Source organism: Strongylocentrotus purpuratus, unplaced genomic scaffold (assembly GCF_000002235.5).
Source record: "Strongylocentrotus purpuratus isolate Spur 01 unplaced genomic scaffold, Spur_5.0 spur5_scaffold_21, whole genome shotgun sequence".
Classification (NCBI taxonomy): Eukaryota; Metazoa; Echinodermata; class Echinoidea; order Camarodonta; family Strongylocentrotidae; genus Strongylocentrotus; species Strongylocentrotus purpuratus.
The window spans coordinates 19,894,936-19,912,295 of NW_022145607.1; the positions used below are offsets into that span (position 1 = coordinate 19,894,936).

Below are 17,360 nucleotides of genomic sequence, written 5' to 3' on the forward strand. Positions count from 1 at the left end.
TAAGAACGGAGTTAATTTGAGTATTTTTCTTCTAAATACACTTTTTCCTTATCAATGCCATCTATAATGATAGGAACGACTTAAAGAATATATACATTTTCCGTTTCATATGCTTCATAAATGGCGTACCAGGTTCGACGATCCCCTTAGCCTATACTATTAATTTTGATTTCACCTCATTCATCATGTAATCTTGACATTTTGTTATTTTATTTCAATTCTCTCAGGTCATTACGAATGTGAGCGCATTTTTCAGAAGTTTGTGCGGCCGGAAACGGGGACAGTGGCCGAGGCCAAGGGGTCGATCAGCAAAGAAGCGACGATTAAGCGTGGTTGTTGAAGTAATAGTAACGATGATGATAATAGTAGAACCAGGAGGCCGTTTGTAGAAATCGTAATCGTGGAATCGCCTACCTTGATACTGATTAAGGTAAGCCTGAATAATACAAATTGAACACTACTGATACGTTTATATCATTATCTTACCAATCTGACGCCTCAGATGGTGTTTTTCATGCTACCCCTGTATGTCAGTTCCCGGGTTAGACGGAAGATTGAAAACGTTTTGCATCTTTCTCTGATCACAAGCGTGCCAGTTCGCCTTCCCTTTAACTATATTTATTAAACTCATTTTTTGGTGAGAACTTGGTTCTTAATAAACACTTTTCCTGAAAGCACATATCAATATTAAATGTGTCACACAGTCACCTCAATTTGGTACTGCCGCCCCCCACCCCTCAAAAAAAAAACATATGTAAAAAGACTGACACATTTATTACAAAGTGTAACATGATAGGATTTTCTCGCCGGAGTGGAGGGGGGGGGGGGGGGAGGGGCTAGCCTAAGTACCTTGGAGGGGGGGGGGGGGGGGGCGTGTTCCGAGGGGGAGTAGAGCGGGGGGGGGGGAGGGACACAATAAGGACCATGTTCTCTTGTATTTAATATATACTGAAGGTATATGAGTTTTTTTCCAGGGGCACGTTCCCCTGAGCCCCCTGGATTTACCGCTGCATTTTCGAGAGCGTGTGACCTTACACTAATACTTGAAAAATCATTCTTGAAAAAGTTATAACTTGTGTTAGTTTGATATTTATTACCTTTAAAAGCGGAAAAGTGCAACATTTTTCTTTATTTTTTTTGCCAGTATATTTCTCAGTCTTTTTTTCAAAATATTTATTCAATATTTCAAAATATCCTTTTAGTTTATGACTAGGCCATGATACTTAGGCCAAATTAAAAAAAAAACATGTTTAGCGTCATGATTTTTTGAAAATAGGAAGGAGAAGGCCCTCCCCCCCCCTTTTTTTCCCCTTTCAAAATGGCCGCTCAAAATGGCCGCTCGGTAAATTTTCCCTGAAAGTCGGGCTATTTTTCAAGATGGCCGCCGACAATAGGAGGCGGCCCCCAAAAAGGAAGCGGGCGGGGACGCTAAACATGCATATTTGTTTTAATGGCCTTATTGTGATCATACTATTCATTGCGTTTTCCACCCCACACACTTTTATGTAACGCAAATTAATGCACACGTCTTTGTGAAATGCCTCGATACGAATTATTCCATTCACCTTTCACAAATAATTTTATTTCAATAATCACATTGCAAACCACTTGTTAGGTAGGGCAAGCCATTATGTTTGTCCAACCTAGCAACAGCTAACGTATGCAATTTGAATTGTAACAATATAAATATAATTATTCGTGACGGAGAATGTAATGGCTCCTGTCTAGGTATAACGAAATTTAAATACATAATGCATAAATGCATAAATTTGAATTAATTTTGAAAATGGTCTGTCCAACTCTTGCTTCTTTGTTGTATGTGTCCTATGATAAATTATATCTACCGGTATAAAGAGATTGGACAATCCATTGTGTTTGTCTTACCTAGCAACAAGTCGTATTACGTGCATTCTACCATATTCAGGCATTCTGGCATATAGTTGACATATAGTGGACATACAGTGGTATTTATTTGTTTGCTTTTCCAGATTTTCTATTCGCTCAAGAAAATTGTCGCTCAAAAAAAGTCGACCCCCCCTTCCACCCCCCCCCCCCCCATGAAAGCTGACATCCAGGGGACAGCTTGAACCTATCTGAGGCGCTCAGTTTGGTAAGTTCAATTTGTGAGATATATTTTTCCTCCTTAGCCCTTGTCAATTTACAAATTCCTTGGGAGGGGGCTACCCCCTTTCACACCCTAGCTCCCTCATAAAGTGCCCCAACTTTTGAGAGCCTTTTGACACCATTGTAATAGACCGGTTTACTAACATATTTAAATGTTATGCATACTTTATAAACAAACGCTGATTTTGACAACCAGAAAGATTGCCCGACAAAGCAACTTTTATGAATATATAGAGATATAAAAAATATATATAATATATTGTTGATATCAAATAATAAACCACAGCGGACAGTCTAGTGATCTGCTTGAAACTACTAAGACTAGTTAGATGTAACATGAAGGAAAGAAAGTACGTTATAATAAAAGGCTACAAATTGGAAAGAAATATAAAAAGCATATACTTGGAATGAGGTGGAAGGAAAAGGAGAGAGGAAGATGATCTGACCACGCCACACAGTGACGACCACGATGACGACTACGGTGATGAAGGGATGATGGAGGAGTACTCGTGTGTTTACTTTTGAATAAAATCCTACGGGGACCAAGGGGGAGGGGGGTATATTTTCCCAAAAGCGACCTAGACAGACTTACGTCAATTGTAACTCGAAACCTTAACCTTAGTTAAATTTATTTAGATCTAAAAATATAAAAAAAGGATATAAATTAAATATGGGTTTTCAAAATATTATAACATTTTTTAGTACGACAAAATAGCATTGCATTGCCAAGTTGTATTTAGACAAAAAGCACACAAAATAAATTATATTTTAAACCAATAAAAAAAGGTTAGTAAAAATTAGTAAAATATAAGTAAAAATATATGTATAGAATGTTAGTGTACCATTCCATCCCATATATCACTTTCTGTAACAAAATTTAAATTTGTGGAGGGGGGCATCTATTGTATTTAGCAAATCATCTCAACATTGACGTATAGAATCCAAAATAATAAAATGCTCTTTAAAATTGTAGAACACGTTCACATGATTTAATTAAACCAAACTGCAATCATTTCAGTTATATTGATTGTGGAGTGAACACATAGAAAGTATTCATATAGCAATATACAATATCCGATTTTCTCCATCTATGTTTGCATTTACCAGACTATTCAGTGTTATTCTTTGCCAGTTTATAATTTAAAATGCCAGTACTTCTAAATATCTTCTATACATAAATGTCCGTTTTCCTGACTCTGTCTTCGGACGAGTTATATCTACACACAGATTACCCTGTCTCGTTTTGTAAACATTTGTTAGATGTGTAAATGTTTCACTAATTTAAGGAGGCACTTGGTTTGTCATAGCTTTATACATCATCACTGCAGTGTCGTTTTCTATTTTCTTGGTGAGAGGGTGACGGTCCCATTTTAGTAGTTCAAGGTTTTCCCTTCCTGATGAAACCCAGGAGGTGTTGTTGATTAGGCGAGCACCTCGGTTTTGAATTCTTACGATGTTTTCCCTAACTGCTGATCTTCGTACTTTATCCTGGAGACCATCCCAGATAACGGCCAGTGACTATTGACGTATTGGTATGGTATGGTATATTTTAATTATTCACGGTTAAAACAAATACAATAATTGTGCCCGCATTTAGCAAATGCTGTTTTTCAGCGAGGCCGAGCAATTGGGACATGTCCAGTCTCCAAAAACTTACGATGACTGTATCTATGGACCATTGTTTTCCCTTACAGCTGATCTTCCGCATTTAGTGCCCGCATTTAGTAAATGCTGTGTTTTAGCGAGGCCGAGATTACATAAAATTCGAACAATAAAATATAAAACAATTAAAATGTGCAAACAAATATGCAAGTTATAATACATGAACATATTTACAGAAATTTAAGTACAAAATCGAATCATAGTGACAAAAGAGAGATAAAAAGAACATTTCACCACGAGATGAAAGAAGTGAGCCAAATTCTTTAATTTTACTGATCTCACTGTAACATTTAACAACATTTAAACTTCTGACATCGTTGGGCAAGGTTTTAAAAAGCCTTGATGCATGGTATAATGGACTATGCTGAAGAAAATTTGTGTGATGTCTTGAAAGGGGAATTTGTGAATTAGCATAATGAAACATAAAGCCTACATCAGTATTAATTTCCACCCTGCCGTGATTCAGCGGTATCCAGAGTACGAACGGGGCATCTCCATTCACCATTTGGTTTTCTCTATAGATCAAGACATGATGAACAAAGTGCCCGAAAGGACACTCTTCATTGGCGCATTCGATTTTATTTATTTATTCATTTCACATGTTTAAAAAGGGTAGCCCAATTAGGATATACACTGGTTTTCGTTGGGGCGCTTTAAAATACAAACTTTATACATTCCAAAATAACTTGTGAATAAGACAAAATTGAACATTTTATTATATAACCAACAATAACTTCATATTACGTTACAAAACATTAAAATGCACAAATTGAATATATATATTTTAAAAAACCTAATAAAGAGGAGAAAAGATTTACACTAATATGATATTACACTAATATGATATATGAAGGGTAAGGGTAGGTAGGTATATGTGCCAGTCTAGCGCCTTCCGATTTACACGTAAACATTTAAAACAAACTGTATTAATAAAATATTAAAAAATCAACATTTAAAATAAGACTAACCGTAGCTGCACGCAAAATTATTTACAAAATAAATACATGAAAGTTTAAACATATACAAAAAAAAAATTCTTGAGCGATTTAGTGTGTTTGGCACTGATGCAATATGGAGTTCTTTGACTTGACCGGCATTCTGGACTGCTATACCAGACTGTCCTTCTGCCAGGCAGAGTGGCGTGGGTGAGTCCTACCTCGGACAGATGGAAAAACATGCTTAGCACAAATGCAGAATGGAGTTCTTTGACTTACCCGGCATTCTGGACTGCAATACCAGTCTGCCCTTCTGCCAGGCAGAGTGGCGTGGGTGAGTCCTATCTCGGACAGATGGAAAAACATGCTTAGCACAAATGCAGAATGGAGTTCTTTGACTTGACCGGCATTCTGGACTGCAATAAATGACTGTCCTTCTGCCAGGCAGAGTGGCGTGGGTGAGTCCTACCTCGGACAGATGGAAAAAACATGCTTAGCACAAATGCAGAATGGAGTTCTTTGACTTACCCGGCATTCTGGACTGCTATACCAGTCTGTCCTTCTGCCAGGCAGAGTGGCGTGGGTGAGTCCTATCTCGGACAGATGGAAAAACATCCCGTGTTGACGTAAGGAGTTACTGGTGTTTTATTTTCTCAATACCAGAGGCAGTACATATAATAAAAATCATGCAATTTACATCATACTGACTTGGACATCACATTCAGAATAATCAAAATATAATTCAAAAATATAATTCTTAACTAACGTCAATTGCTAAACAAAACAAATCGTTCATACATTTTTTAATTCGTTTAAAACAATAATAGTAATAATGATAATAATGATAAACAAAAATAAATAAATGCTTGTACATGAAATATTATAGTCTTTCAAACTGAAAATAAAAAATAGAAAATAGAAAATTAAAAAAATACAGTAATACCTCTGAAAAGAGAAAAAATAAATAAATAAATAAAAAAAAATAAAAAAAACAAACACAAAGCAAGGAAAGACTACTGGGAAGTTGCTTCTTTTAAGTTGATTTATATCACACAAAACCTTCCAAGACCTCCAATCTTTTAAGTGAATTGAAGTTAAGATCATCTCTTCCTGTGTATCGATCTCTTTTACGGTGGCAGTATACATAAGTCAAGTCCAGCATTTCTCTGCTCATGCTGAACTTACTGATCAGGTACAGATGTGATGTCGTTTCTTTCTTTCTGGTTCACTGGTGCCCAGACATGTTCAATCACTCTCCTGACCACGCCTTTGAGATATGGTTTCTTTTGGGTCATATTCGCGTTCTGTGGGGATTTATTTATTTATTAAGTTTAATTTCAGTAGGGTAGTTCCATTCAAGCCAAAAATAAATTTAATGGCCTGCTTTCCAAGGAAGCCCTACATAATACAGGTACATAAAATAACATCACATTTGAAACAAAAGAACACAAATTTAACACAGAACTACGTAATAGTATGATAATTTAATTAATAAATGGACACTCTAAACGAATACATTACAAAAATATTTTAAATATCAACAACAATAACTAGGGCCTATAGCCCATTTATTCATTATCTTTAAAACAACAAATCTAGCACACAAGAAAATGAACACTAGATTTCGCAAGAAAAAACAACAACTAAATATTAATAAAGAAAAAGAAAAAGCTTATTGGAGTCGGGTGGTATGTCATCAATCATCTCCAGAAGAGCCATGTAGCCCTCGAGTGAGAAATGAACAAACTCTTCTGTTTGATTGAATGATGCCATCGCCTTCTTTTTCGCATGGCGAAAATTGTACTCCGCCTTTATGTTTGCAAGAGTCGCTGGCTCACTTGATTTTCTTCCATCGAAGAGTCTATTCATCATGTTTGTCAAAAGATTCCTCTTTTATGAGATTCTTGGGCTGTAGGCAAAAGGCCCTCAAGTCGCTCGCTTTTGTTTCGAAGAGCAGATTGGGCCTTTTTTGCTCCAATGCTGAGTTGAAACGCCCCACCTTCACAATGTGACACAAGTGGGTACAGTGATGTGTCATGGGTGGGGACATACTTGTTAAGGGCTTTGAGTTTGCCTATAACACCTGCAGTTGTAGATGGATTTTCATCAATAATGCCAATATTTACCAATTTTGTTTTCTTTGCAGACTCAAATCAATTCAATTTAATTGATTTCCACTTTAAAAACAATTAAAAAACGAACAACATATAATGAATAATAGTGGTTAGTAAACATAATAATCTACATAATAATCATGAAAAGCACTAATTGGCTAATCGAAAATGACCCCTAAACAAGTAAACACATAATATATACACTGTAAGAAAATATCAACTATTATAACAGGAAAAACATAACAAAAACATCAAAATTTAAAATTTAAAAAATGATAAGGAAGCAAAGATAGGAAACATAAAGAAATATTCATCATTTATGAGTTCAGGAGGTGTTGTTCAACTAATCGTACGAACTGATCCACGGTCTTACTATTCTTGAGATTAGTTGGGAGGTTATCCCAAATAGTTGGTCCATTGTAATGAATTCTGAGTTAATGATACTTGTTCTTAACTCCATGCTTGTACTTACGCTTAGCTTGTGGCCGTGCTTTGAGGCCCTAAGGGGAAAGTCCTCTCAAGGATGAAGCCGATCTCTTCCTTCAGAGCATTGTGTAGATTCGCCAGATCATTTGGGGTCTACAAGATCTGTTCTAACGGTATGTTGCGAGCTTGCAATGTGTCCTGTGCTGGTTTCTCTGTATCTTACAGGAAGGGAACCGTGTCAGCTGCCCCAAAACAATTGGCTCACAAGCGGACATTTTCTCTCACCTTTACACTTCCTTCATGGCGGGGGGGGGGGGGGGGGTAAACTTCTGGGTGTTTTCCCAACTCAGGCGATAACCTCTAGAGTCTAGACTCCTCTTCCATTCCAGCATGGACAGCATGGGCCATGTTCTCTTGTATTTGATTTATACTAAATGTATATGAGATTTTGTTTTCCAGGGGGCACGTTCCCCTGAGCCCCCTGGATCTACCGCTGCATTTTCGAGAGCATGTAACTGTACACCGAATACTTAAAAACAATTCATTCTTGAATAATATATATGAAAGGTTATAACTTGTGTAAGTTTGATATTTTGTACCTTCAAAAGCGGGAAAGTATAACATTTTTCTTTATTTCCCCCTATATTTCTCAGTCTTTTTTTCAAAATAATTATTCTATATTTCAAAATACCCTTGAAGTCTTTGAAAAGGCAAGGCCATAATATTTATGGGATTATACTACCCATTGCGTTTTCAACCCCACGCCCTTTTGTTACCCCGTGTAAAAGGTCATTTTCGTTATGTAACCAAATTTAATTTAATTTAATTTCTTAATTTGAGCCCATGGACTGTTCTTCCGCAGTGCCGTGCATACATAAAAACATACACTAAAAAACAACATATATATAACATAATACAACATAATAATGATGAAATAAATATATCCAAAATAAATACAACATACACTAAGAAAACCTATGAAATATTTAAAGGGGACGGGAATTACTCATCAATGGCTCTTGATTCCATATACTTATTTAGATAGGGTAGTTCCATTCAAGCCAAAAATAAATTTAATGGCCTGCTTTCCAAGGAAGCCCTACATAATACAGGTACATAAAATAACATCACATTTGAAACAAAAGAACACAAATTTAACACAGAACTACGTAATAGTATGATAATTTAATTAATAAATTGACACTTTAAACGAATACATTACAAAAATATTTTAAGTATCAACAACAATAACTAGGGCCAATAGCCCATTTATTCATTATCTTTAAAACAACAAATCTAGTACACAAGAAAATGAACACTAGATTTCGCAAGAAAAAACAACAACAACTAAATATTAATAAAGAAAAAGAAAAAGCTTATTGGAGTCGGGTGGTATGTCATCAATCATCTCCAGAAGAGCCATGTAGCCCTCGAGTGAGAAATGAACAAACTCTTCTGTTTGATTGAATGATGCCATTTTCGCATGGCGAAAATTGTACTCCGCCTTTATGTTTGCAAGAGTCGCTGGCTCACTTGATTTTCTTCCATCGAAGAGTCTATTCATCATGTTTGTCAAAAGATTCCTCTTTTATGAGATTCTTGGGCTGTAGGCAAAAGGCCCTCAAGTCGCTCGCTTTTGTTTCGAAGAGCAGATTGGGCCTTTTTTGCTCCAATGCTGAGTTGAAACGCCCCACCTTCACAGTGTGACACAAGTGGGTACAGTGATGTGTCATTGGTGGGGACATACTTGTTAAGGGCTTTGAGTTTGCCTATAACACCTGCAGTTGTAGATTGATTTTCATCAATCATCTCCAGAAGAGCCATGTAGCCCTCGAGTGAGAAATGAACAAACTCTTCTGTTTGATTGAATGATGCCATCGCCTTCTTTTTCGCATGGCGAAAATTGTACTCCGCCTTTATGTTTGCAAGAGTCGCTGGCTCACTTGAGTTGAAACGCCCCACCTTCACAGTGTGACACAAGTGGGTACAGTGATGTGTCATTGGTGGGGACATACTTGTTAAGGGCTTTGAGTTTGCCTATAACACCTGCAGTTGTAGATTGATTTTCATCAATCATCTCCAGAAGAGCCATGTAGCCCTCGAGTGAGAAATGTACAAACTCTTCTGTTTGATTGAATGATGCCATCGCCTTCTTTTTCGCATGGCGAAAATTGTACTCCGCCTTTATGTTTGCAAGAGTCGCTGGCTCACTTGATTTTGAGTTGAAACGCCCCACCTTCACAGTGTGACACAAGTGGGTACAGTGATGTGTCATTGGTGGGGACATATTTGTTAAGGGCTTTGAGTTTGCCTATAACACCTGCAGTTGTAGATTGATTTTCATCAATAATGCCAATATTTACCAATTTTGTTTTCTTTGCAGACTCAAATCAATTCAATTTAATTGATTTCCACTTTAAAAACAATTAAAAAAACGAACATATGCATATGAATAATAGTGGCGGGATCATGAAAAGCACTAATTGGCTAATCGAAAATGACCCCTAAACAAGTATACACATAACATACACACTGTAAGAAAATATCAACTATTATAACAGGAAAAACATAACAAAAACATCAAAATTTAAAATTTAAAAAAATGATAAGGAAGCAAAGATAGGAAACATAAAGAAATATTCATCATTTATGAGTTCAGGAGGTGTTGTTCAACTAATCGTACGAACTGATCCACGGTCTTACTATTCTTGAGATTAGTTGGGAGGTTATTCCAAATAGTTGGTCCATTGTAATGAATTCTGAGTTAATGATACTTGTTCTTAACTCCATGCTTGTACTTACGCTTAGCTTGTGGCCGTGCTTTGAGGCCCTAAGGGGAAAGTCCTCTCAAGGATGAAGCCGATCTCTTCCTTCAGAGCATTGTGTAGATTCGCCAGATCATTTGGTGTCTACAAGATCTGTTCTAACGGTATGTTGCGAGCTTGCAATGTGTCCTGTGCTGGTTTCTCTGTATCTTGCAGGAAGGGAACCGTGTCAGCTGCCCCAAAACAATTGGCTCACAAGCGGACATTTTCCTTCACCTTTACACTTCCTTCATGGCGTGGGGGGGGGGGGGGGGGGGGTAATCTTCTGGGTGTTGTCCCAACTTAGGCGATAACCCGCCTCTATAGATCTACCGCTGTGTTTTCGAGAGCGTGTAACTGTACAATGAATACTTTAAAAAAAAATTGAATAATATATAAAAGGTTATAACTTGTGTAAGTTTGATATTTCGTACGTTTAAAAGCGGTTAAGTGTAATATTTTTCTTTATTTGTTCTCCCTATATTTCTCAGTCTTTAAAAAAATGTTTATTCTATATTTTAAAATACCCTTTTAGTTTTCGACTAGTCAATGCCATAATATTTATGTGATAATACTATACCCATTGCGTTTTCTACCTTACCCCGTGTGTTTTCCACCTTACCCCGTGTGTTTTCCACCTTACCCCGTGTAAAATACCATTTTCGTTATGTAACCAAAATTTAATTTAATTTTATTTATTTATTTAAGCACGGAGGCCTATACCTCAGCACATGGACTGTTCATCCGTAGGGCCGTGCATACATAAAAACATACAATATAAAAATAACATATATATATACAACATAAAACAACATAATAACGATAAAATAAATATACACAAAATAAATACAACGTACACTAAAAATACATATGAAATATTTAAAGAAGACGAGGATTACTCATCAATGGCTCTTGATTCCATATACTTATTTAGATTACATTTGAAATTCATATGACAACTCACGTTTAAGTTCTTGTGTAATAGAGTTCTAGCACTTCGCACCAAAATAACAAACTCTTTTTCTTAAAATATGTTCTTAATTTCGGTTGTAAGAAATTTTGCATTTAATTTCTCATATCATAATTCCATTTTCTCCATTATGAAATTTCGTTATGTTATTCAATCATTTAGATTCCTGGAAGGGAAACAGAACGACTAGCTGCCAGGACTACAACTTATGACAAAGACGGCCTCCAGGCGACGAGTTGACGAACCAAGGCGATGGTGAGTAGAGCAGCTTTATACGAACAGATTTAAAGCAATATTCGAACTTTTATTAGAAGGAGCACTCGTTTACCGAAGTTACGGTTATCTGTCGATTCGTATTTCCGGAAATGATATAGCGTTCGAGCTGTAATTATGTATTATTATGCTTTTAAATGATCAACCTTCGGAATAACAAACAATTGAATTTAATAACACTTTGGATTAATGAAGTTTCGGAATTATGAACCTGCAGAAAAAAAACCTTTAAAAGTACGTTGTTACAAAAGAGCAAGATAAGACTGGAATATTTTGTAGCCTCTTTTTAACTAAAAGATTCGGAATAGAGAGCTTTCATTCTAGCTCGCTCCTTGTACTAATCTTTATAGCCACAAAATGAACACGTTATCAAATTGCATAGCATATTTTCAATTTTACCAGGGGTACGACAACAATGAAGCGAGGAAAGCCACCTACATGCAGGTTGATAGCGATCACGACGCCTACCAAGTTACGACTATAGTATACGGTAATGGTGAGCAAGCGATTACGAGACTGATGGTGACCACGGTGGTAAACAGGTATATAATAGAGCAAGATTATGAGGAAATAAATGGTCTTATCAAAATAAAAGAAACTTGATTAAAATTATCATAAAAGAAGAATGCAATTGTGTTTGGTATTTTGAAATCCGCATTTTGAAACCTACCTAAAAATGTTGTCCTGGGCCCCATCTTATAAAGAGTTACGATTGATCCGAATCAATCGTAAGTCCTCCAATCAATCGCAAGTTTGCAGTCTCCTATCTCTTATGTACATGGTTGCGATTGATATCAATCGCAAATAAGTTGCGATTGATATCAACTCTTTATAAGATGGGGCCCATACCATTTTTATCTACACTGCTATTCCCGCAATTTTTTAATTTCCTAATTCTAATATTTTCATAGTTGTATTTTAAAGGCTGGTTAAATAAAAACTACACTCTCTTCAAAGTAGGTCTACTGCTTAATAAACTTAACATAATTAATGCAGGCCTTTAATCCATGATTGGCTAAATCTTGCAGCCGTTAGGTCATCATTCTCCACCAGTAAATCAATTGACTTACATGTTAATTATACAAGATAATAAAAGTGTCTATTCATTTAAATTTTCAGCGAGGGGCGGCAGCCAGGGTGATGGCAACCAGAACAACGAACAAGATGACGGCAACCAGAACAACGAACAAGATGACGGCAACGATGATCATCAGGCCCGGTCATCAGGGTGGAGCCAACCAGTGCGACGACATGGACGGCAACCGGAGCTTGATTCGGTGAAGACGACCGAGCCGGGGCGACGACCAGAGGGACGGCGTCCAGGGTGATAGCTACGGAGATATAAAGTGCGTCCCAGAAAAACGAAACCGAAAATTATCGATGTTTTATCATAACTTAATAACATTTATAATTGATAATGACACATATTTGGAAAGCTTAGAGCCTCCTCTTTCATTTGGTGTAAAGCATGAGTGATTAGAATGGATTTGACGAGAGGAAACCAAAAAGTCATTTGGCGGACGGTATCTGAATTTCAAGGAGAAAATCACATTTCTAGAAAGTTGAGTTTCTGCCCTTTTATAATTATGACACCTTAATCAGGAAATGAGCAAGGAATGACACAGTTCTGTTTGTTTAAAGTAGTGCTTGCATTTCCATAATTTTATCAAACGAATTCGTTTTCACTGGGTGCCTGCCGTAGCAACAAAGAGAGTTGACAAAAGACTTGACTCCATTTCGTTGACAATCAGCGTAGACGAAAGACTTCATGCATGGCTGATTGTCAACGAAAAGGAATGTTGTGTTGTTAGGGTGACGTATATTAAGACTACTTAAGGCCCATGGGGCTGAAAGTGTACGAGACCATCAGTCAACGAGACTCCAAAGTTCAGTCTCGTTAGTTTTCTTATATTTTGAGGGTCATGAGACTTAAAGGAAACCAAAACCTTTATACTAAGTTACTTTTCTTGTAAAGTTTAAAAGATTTGAATAAAATCTGTGAAAGTTTGAACAAAATCGGGCAAGGAATAAGGAAGTGAGAGCTTTTTGAAATTACTAGTCACTAGAGGGCGGTATTCAATTTGATGACATCATCTGTGAACAACTCTCCATGCCTTTTGTACATAAGATTTCACAATTTTTGTTTTTTCTTCGTATTTATTTGTGTTCTTGATCCGACTTCATAACATGTGAAGTAGAATATCATTTTGCATTCTATATCTTGCTTTCAGGGGAGTACATTATCTCAATCACAAGAAAGAAGGAAAAACATGAAATTTGATGTACAAAAGGCACGGAGAGTTGTTCACAGATGATGTCATCAAATTGAATACCGCCCTCTAGTGACTAGTCCTTTCAAAAAGCTCTCACTTCCTTATTCCTTGCCCGATTTTGTTCAAATTTTCACTGATATTTTTCAAATATCTTAAACTTTACAATAAAAGTAACTTATTATGAAGGTTTTGGTTTCCTTTAAAAGCCGGTCTCGTGAGCTTATTGATGTGCTCCCGTGGACTTTCGGTCATGTGTCCATTAAAAGGACATTGCATCTAATTGTTTTGGAGTAAACTCTGTAAATTCTCTGTTTTCACTAGTATGTGTGTTGACATTTTTGTATGTGAAAACAATCAAAGTTATTTCCAATGTGATCCATAACACTTCGTTTAATTGCTCTGTCAAAGTGTTTTATATGAAGTCAAATTAATTGCATAATAATTATGTACCTGTTTTGTATATGTTTCAAGCAGATGAAACCTTGTGTTTTAGGTTCTCAGTCTTCTTAGTGTAGTCCCGTTGTAGTAATGTGGTATTGATTTATTTTCTGGATAAACATGAAATGTTACTTAAAATGGAAAAGAGCACTGGCAGTATGTAATTGCGTAATTATGACACAGACTGCCAAGTGACGTATGCCTATATTCTGTTTTTCAAATTGACATATCATAATGTTTAACGACAAAAATTACATTGAAAATAAAGAATATTCATGGTTCAAAATCACATTTATAGACTCACGATTAGTCCTATATAATTTTGATTCTGAATACATTTAATTTGATGCCCCAGGTGTTGTCGAAACGAAGATTCACTGTATATTACAGACACAAACATTGTTACGGCTGGAAAACGGAATATACCAAAGTTCCCCTTTCAACGTTGCACCCACATCATTGTTCTGAAAGTACAAACAATGTATCCCTCCAGCCAATTTAGTTCAAATTCGTGTAGTGTCATTTTGAGTACTGACTGTAATTTTCTTAAAGTGTCACATTATTTTCTTTCATTTTGTAATGTTTTGGATTATGCAACGAAACGTTTGACCATCTTTATAGCTATTACAGAACAAAACAGAGGGGCTGACTAGGTTTATGGCACTCTCTTGACACACTCTCAATAACCATGGGAACTTTTTGTTAGTTTTTAATATACCATAGACATACCTCCTTCTTTGGACAAAATTTGGTCCATGCTCTTTTAATGAAAAATTAAACCCAATTTTAGGGGCATCTGACCGTTGTGGTGTACAGTGATATCGCTTTCTTTTGACAAAATTTGTTGCATGGGCTAAACCGAGGGTAAATTTGATCCTAACTGGCGTCTGTTCCTGGAGGGAGGGGGGATCTGTGGGTCGACAGCCTTCCCCCCCCCCCCAACTAACCATAATCTAAGCGGGGACTTGTATGAAGTCAATTGTCTAATTAATGGGTCAAGAGGGGTCTAAGTAACGTTCTTGGCATCAGAGGATGGAAGAGATGGGAAAGAGAGTGAACGAGAGAGAGAGGGAAAGAGAGAGACAGACAGACAGAAGAGTGAATATGTATGTGTGTTTATAATTGTGAGGGAGAGGGATAGAGAGGGGGGAGAGAGAGAGAGAAAGGAGGGTTGCGAGAATGGTAAATTTTTTGAATATTTTTACTTCTATGACATGAGTGCTGTAATGGTGATGAAAAGGTAACATATACAAACAAACAACCAACAACAAAAAGCGACAACAAAGATAAAAGCTCTAGGAAATATTCTGCCATGTTAATGTTATAGGGGTTCTGGACATCCACCCCCGGATAACCACCCCCAGTCAACTACTCGCTAGGACAACTACCCCCGGACAACTACCCCTAGGTCAACCACCCTCTAGGACGACTACCCCCCGGACAACTACCCCCAGAAAACTACCCCCAGACAACTACCCATATACCCCCTAGGACAACTACCCCCAGACAACTACCCCCTACGACAACCATCCTCTAGGACAACTACCCCCGGACAACTATCCCAGGGGGTGGATGTCCAGGGAGTAGGTGTCCAGATATACGGTTATAGGACCCTCTTTTCACGATCAGTGGGCAGAACCGCGGTGGACCGCCATTGACATTTTCATGAGGAATCAATATTACCCTTCGACTTCTTTTTTTCTTCTGTTTTTCCATTTCTACTCTTCTCTTGCTTTTTGTCTTCCTCTCTTGCTCTCTATTTTGCTTCCTTATTCCGCAATGTCTTCTTCTTTTTGTCCCTTCTATCTCTTCATGATCCCTCTTTTTTCTCTGAAAAGAAGAAGAAATTACCATCTACAATGTTAGGACATGAACCACTATTATTTGTAGATTTGAACTCACATTATTAAAAGTCCAACTTGCCACCTTTATTTTGTCAGTTATTATTTCATCATCAATTAAGATTGTGTTGTTTACCTCCTTTTGGCTTGATGGCAAGAGTTTTTTCAAAACCTTCCAATTTTTTATCAAAGAATTTTTGCATTCTGAGAACTCGTTGTGGTAATACTCTTTTTTAAGATTTATGTTTAGGTTATTAATGTTTCTATGATATTTGAACTTTTTCCAGCAACAATTACACTTCATCTTTTTATACCTTTTCTTATAGTAATCACAGTCACGTGCCAATGTAATATATTCATCCAATGCACCCCATTTCGTTTTCTTCTGAGAGAAATACAAGGTGCATGTTTATCACTTAATATTGTGAACACAGATTTGATATGAGACCACATTTTATCAACTTCAACATTTTCTTCATTAAAGTCAGCCCAATTTTGATTTCTCAAGTCCTCTTGAAATTCACTTTCGTTGAAGTTCCGAAAAGATCTAAATTTACATATATTCGAATGGAGCATTGGATTTTTGCCTGTTACGACTAGATACATCAAACAGTGGTCACTAAAACCACTGGACATTACACCGGACTTCGAGTTAGCAAAAGAATCCGAGGTAAGTATTAATCCAATGCGTGTACTGGCTATGAGGTGTAAACCGCATGTAGGCGCATTTATTACTGATTAAGCTGACAAATACGACAAATATCCTTACCATTTTTAGACAAAGTATTATCATTTCTCAAATTACAGTTGAAATCACCCAGCAAAACGATATTATTTAACAATGACATTACTACTTTCTCTATATTCCCTTTAAGGATGGTAAAAAATGTTCCTGGGCAGGAAGGTTTCCTGTATTAAAATACCATCAATATCGAACTACTACTTGTTATTTTGATTTCTAGCCAAAGTCAAGCTCCTTCTTTATGGAGCACAATGTTGGGGTCGATGGAGAACATCTTCAAGGCAATATACTGACATATTTCGATTAACACGAGTCACCAATACAATGTGTAAGATCAATGCTTTCCCTGAGGAGTTATTTTGGTGCGAATACAGCTAGATGAAATTTATATACAAATGAAGCAATAATTCATGGAGCACATGTGGAGGTCGTTGGAGCACATCTCCAAGGCGGTTATCAAAATATACTATAATGATAAAAAATGCCAGTCAGACATAAATATGTAACGTTAATCCTTTTCTGAGGAGTTATTTTTGTGCGATTACAGATGAAATTCATACACAACACTACGCCAATATAATTGATAAAATCCCGGGGGGGGGGGGGGGGTACTCAGATTTGGTTTGGTCGGGGGTGTGCCGCCGAAGCATTGAAACCCTTACCCATTTTTTAGGGTCATTTGGGGGATTTTCCCCCTGAAATAAGGCCCATTTTCACAATTTTCGGGTGTTTGCATGGCAAACATCCGAAACTTTTGG

The 17,360-nt window shown here is 36.9% G+C and overlaps 1 long non-coding RNA gene across 1 annotated transcript; it reads left to right on the plus strand.

Moving 5' to 3' along the window:
* The first annotated feature begins 2,048 nt into the window (after positions 1-2,048).
* LOC105441331 lies at positions 2,049-12,487 on the plus strand. Its single transcript, XR_971978.2, has 4 exons — positions 2,049-2,110; positions 11,198-11,290; positions 11,711-11,850; positions 12,428-12,487. It is a non-coding gene; the product is annotated as an uncharacterized LOC105441331 (long non-coding RNA).
* Positions 12,488-17,360: the final 4,873 nt, after the last annotated feature.